The sequence below is a fragment of the Apteryx rowi genome, unplaced genomic scaffold, assembly GCF_003343035.1.
Source record: "Apteryx rowi isolate R43461 unplaced genomic scaffold, aptRow1 scaffold_39, whole genome shotgun sequence".
Lineage (NCBI taxonomy): Eukaryota > Metazoa > Chordata > Aves > Apterygiformes > Apterygidae > Apteryx > Apteryx rowi.
Window position 1 is genome coordinate 3,982,769 of NW_020450418.1, and position 5,362 is coordinate 3,988,130.

The following is a 5,362-nucleotide window of genomic DNA, read 5'->3' on the forward strand; positions in this document are numbered from 1 at the left end:
AAAGAAAAAAAAAAGAAAAGGAAAAAAAAAGAAAAAAAAGAAAAAAAACCCAAAACACAAGTAATACTGAATTTAAGTAAATGTATACCTCCAAAATACTGAAAACACCCCAAATCAAGAAAAGACAGAATTTGCGTTCTCAGTGAAATATCTTTAAACCTATCTGACAAGAACCAAGTCAGAAAAAAAGACTAACATAACTTTGAGTAATATTCATACAGCTACTAAGCATTATGGAATAGCATGCATTAATATTGTACGGTTATTTTACATCACCTATATCAGAAGGTTCTGACAGACAGCGAAGGCTACCGGTGTAGAAAAATCTTACTTCAGAAGAGCAATATAATACAGATTTCACAGGCACTACATTTTAATATATCAGGTATTATGCTGGTTTTCTTATAATTCTTTCTGTCCTAAAGCTGGCATTATAACAATGACCAAAAAGGCAAGGATTGAAGTAAACGGAAAGTAGATACCAAAGTTGATATATTCTTTTCTTTTCTTTTTTTTCAGATAGATTAGTGCATAGTTTTCATGCAGATAAACACTGCTATGCATTTACATTGTTGGAAAGCAGAGTGAATTGAGCCCAAGTTGTCACATTTTTGTAAATCATTTTGCCAGCCTGTAATAGCACCATGTAATGGATTTGCATTAAACATTAAATTGATTTCAGAATTGGTGACACAGTATTCACTACAGTTAAGTGCTATGGAATAGCTTCAATGTTACCTGCTATATATCAAAGCAATTTTCATCCCACTGCTTTTTTATTGGAAAAAATAAAAGGAAAATGTACTCGATACTAATTAGACTATTGCGCAGCCTTGGACTTGATGATGGCATAGCTGGGTTTACTGTCAAACAGTAATACATGCATTGACTTCAAGACAAAATTGGCATTGTAAGCTTGATTTAATGAAAATCCTGCCTAGCAGGCAGTGGTAACTTCACAGGGCCTGCCTCCGACAGACCTCATGAGGTTTATTTTGCTATTTATTTATTGTTTAGGTGCCATTGAAGCTCTCCTTACATTGTCATGCCGGTTATGGTTTTAATTTTGTTCGATGGAGGCCTTCTACCAAAAAAAAAAAAAAAAAAAAAAAAAAAAAGATATTTCCAGAGACACAATGCAAAGTACAATATTAACTGACATTCTTAAAAAAAAATTCACCACAAGGAAAAAAAAACTGTTTTAGGCTATGCATCTGGGTTTTTTTTGTATTTTTGTACAGTAAATATTTTATAACACTGTTACTACAAAGCTGCAAATATACGGAACCAAGAGAAAGAGAGAAAGAAAAAAAAAATGTTAGAGGGATTTTGCATATTCCTGTGGGCTGACTGAATACTGCGGAGTTGAGAAAACTTTGTGTTTCTTTTCCCCTTCGACCTTAAGGGGGAGGGAGAACGAACAGCAGAGACTCTGTGTGTGTGTGTGTGTGTGTGTGTGTGTGTACACCACGGCTGCCTAACTTTAAGCCCGTAAGTTTTTATGACGAAGGAAGAAGAATAAATAACGGCATCGCTGGGGTGGGCGGCGTGATAAAAGCAAGTGCCCTAGCTCAAAAAGAGAGGGGAGGGAGGGGGGGGGAAAAAAAAAGAGAGGAATTAACTGATAAAAAGTCAATTCAGGCTAAGCAATTTTTAGGTCTCGGAATTTGGGCGGGCGAACCCGGGTCAGCGTATTTGTGCGTCTGACAATTTCGGGAGAGAAGGAAAAAGGGAGGAGAGAGGAAAAAAAAGGAAAAAAAAAAAAAAAAGGAAAAAAAGGGGGGAAAAAAAAAAGAAGAAAAAAGGAAAAAAGAAGTTGTTGGGGCGCCGGGGACGCCGCGGGAGCGGCCGGCGGGTGTCCCGGCCGGATCCCCACCGCTCCCGCTCCGGCGCCGCCGCTCCGGCCCCGCTTTGTTCTCGACACCTGGACGCGACCGAACTGCCGGGTTTTCTGCATGACAATGCGGTGAACGAAAATTTAATTTAGTGTGTAATACTTGACAACCCCTGTCGGTGAACACCCTCGACCGCCTACCTAATGTTTTAAAGCCTTTAAAACATTTTTTTTTCTCGCAATTCTGCTCAGAGTTCCCTAACTTTAGCGTCATCAAACTTAATATGACAAAATACCTTCAAAAATACAGCATACCTGTAATGTCCATTTACAATGGTTCTTCAGTAGCCTATACTTCTCAAGCATAGGAATATGCTATACCATTGAGAGAAGAAAAATAACTGTATTTAAATACATACAAAAAGGAAACAGGAAAGTTTTTAACTTAAATCCAGTTCCCAAAGGAAAAAAAAAAAAAAGCAATTCTATGAACGCTGCCTTTATAACGAACAATCAGAAATTCCACTAAGCTAATTTGACAGAAATTTTTCCTCATTTAAACAACATTACAAAAGTCCTGCATTATAAAATAGGGTAGAATAAATCAGTGTAATCAATAAAACTATACAACATACAAATTACATATCTTCTGAGTGGGCAGTTTAATTCTCTCTCTTTGCAGCCATGACTACAACATGCTCACTAAAAACAACTAACTGCCCAAACTATTGCTTAGTTTGTTTTGTTTAAAAAAGGGTGCAATTTTATTGTATATACAACCAATTTACTGGTAATACCTTGTCTCATAGCAAGGTTCTGACAAAATGTTTGTCTAGGCTTTTTTCCCTTCACTGTGAAGCACTGAAAGCTGCTATTTTTTTTTTTAGTGCACATATGTCTTAATAAAGTAATGCCCAGCTAAGTGCTATAGGGAAGGCAAAGGATGCTGGCTAGAGGATGTGATACCATATACTAACAATCACACAATACAATAGAGCAAAATGACTACTCAACCACTTATCAGACACATATGAAAATCCAAAACATTTTATTTTTTCCTTAAATAGAGAATAACCAGTAAACAATTTTCAGAACTTGGAAGTTTAAAAACGTGCATATAAAAATGGGCATTATATACTTTTATTGAATGTGGATTGATTGCAGTCTGCTAATAAAAATGGGTGTGGGATCTGAAGAAAAAGGAAGTTTTTTTTTTTTTTAAGGCTTGCTTGTGAAAGGAACAGTTGTAAAACAAAAATTGCTTGAAGCAGGGTTCAGCTTAGTGCTTCACAGTTTGACTGCTTCTCTAAGAAGAGCCCTTCCTGCATGTGCATTCAAAATCACAAAAGTACAAAGACAAACACCTAAAACACACTGCGTCAAGTGCAGCACCAACTTTGGTCAAATAAAAAAAAATTAAAAGAAAAATTAATAATTGCTAAGCTTTTCTACATGATATAAGCAGGTATTGCATATTTTCATATATCTGGGAAAAAAAAAAACAAAACAAAACAAAAGGAAGACTCCAAATAAAATGTAAAATGCAGCAACATCCAAAAATACTGATAATCTAGCATCTACAGATCTCAGAATAGCACTGCCACTGACCATACAGGACAATAAACACTACTCCTATCTGCGGAACAACTAACATCCTACTTAATTCTAGATGTTGGAACTGACAATGGCTGACATAAAAGTCACATTTACAAAAAGTGTCTCCAAATGCTTGACTAGGGAAAAACCCCCTTTCAATATAGGAACATGTGCAACAATTCCACAAATAATCGCTATCCAGGGCAAGGCACATTGATATGGAATTTTTTTTTTTTTTTTGTTTCGTGCAAATTAAGAAAACAAAACAAAACATCGTTTCAGGGAAAAGATGAGGAGCAAAGTGTCTTCCCAAGAATTTCAGTTACTTGATTGTATAGGACAGTAGTAGAAACCCTTCTGAAGGGTCGAACAAACATAGTTTAAAGGCAAGTGCCTGGAATAGGGATTACAATATTGTGTCTTAATGCACTCTACTTTACCCTACATTAACTATATAAAAATTAGTTACTAACACTAGAACATGCAGAGACTTTCTCTGATTAGCTGGACTTGCCAACCAGAACGTATATATATGTATAGTATAGGAAACCTTCTTAAAGTTGCATGTGAAGCAAAGGGGTGCTCCGCTGTCTGATAGAAAAAATCACTTGCACTCTTTTTTTTTTTCTTTTTTTTTCCTTTTTTTTGTACATAAGATACAGGACGTTTGGGGTCCAAACTTTTTTTTTTTTTTTCTTCTTCAGCAAGTGCCCTTGCTTTGAACTGGCATAAGTTGTAATATCAGCATTTGTTTCTGTATTGTTTTCTTCRTAGTCCAGAAAATGTACCAGTTCAGGGACACAAAGGTGTTTTAATTTCTGGACCATTCTAAGTTATTCCCAAGGTGTTTGAGAACCGATAAACCCTATATTGCCGGAAACACGTAAAATTTGTCAGAATTGGCATAATCCATTATAGTGACTTTTAGCTTATAAAATTAACAGATATTATGATTTCATTTTAGTTATGTGCTTTGATAACAGAAAATGATTAATTAGCATTTAATGTAGTTAACATATTGTGGTAAAAGCACCATTAGATTTGTTTTTTTTTTTTTAATTTTCCTTCAGTTTTAAAGGGATACAAGTTCAACAATAAAAAACATAAAAAGCAAAAATAGCTCCCCTTTTTCTCGCAAGGCTGTTTTTTACCCCAATAATTTAGAGTCCTGGGGTGGAAGGACTTGGAAAACAAAAATAGAATTTTCAACAATCTCTATCTTACAAAGATATTTAGCTATCCAATGAAATTGCACTTTACTCAATTCAAAATTCGATTGTTTTGATTGATTCCTGTCAGTTTCTGTCAAAACAGACCAACTTCCCCATTTCTGCGTGAATTTTTGTGTAATTGTTGAAAATTGTTGAAAAAATGTTTTTTTTTAATGTAAGTGCAGCATTTCAAACTTTTTTTCTTTTTTTTCTTTTTTTTTTAGTGAATAGTAGTAGTTTGATGTTTTAAATCGCTCTGCAATCGCGTGGAAAAAAATTGTTGACAATGCTCTTATGGTTCATGTTATGCATCTAAGTGCCGACTGTAAAAAAAAAAAAAAAAACCCCAACCAAAAAAAAAAAACCTGCAATTTTTTTCCGATATGTTACAGAAAAACATGCTCTATGTCTGTCCGGTAAGTTATATATTGCAGAATTCAGCTACTACAAAAGTTATAGTTTGCGTGTGTTTCATGATTTCTCAAGCAGTCTCACACCTGCGTGGGAAAAATCGAGGACGATACTGCAAAACAGTTAGGCTCCATACGGAAAGTGTGTTACGAGAGCGGGTCGGTGAGCAGCAGCGGCGGCTCGGTCTGCGCAGGGTCACCCAACGCTTACGCTACCGAGGGAAACACTTCGACAGTTATGAAGCCCAACCGTTTCCAGCACCATAGGAGAAATTACAACAGTCCTAAGTTGTCTAAAAAAAACAAAAAAA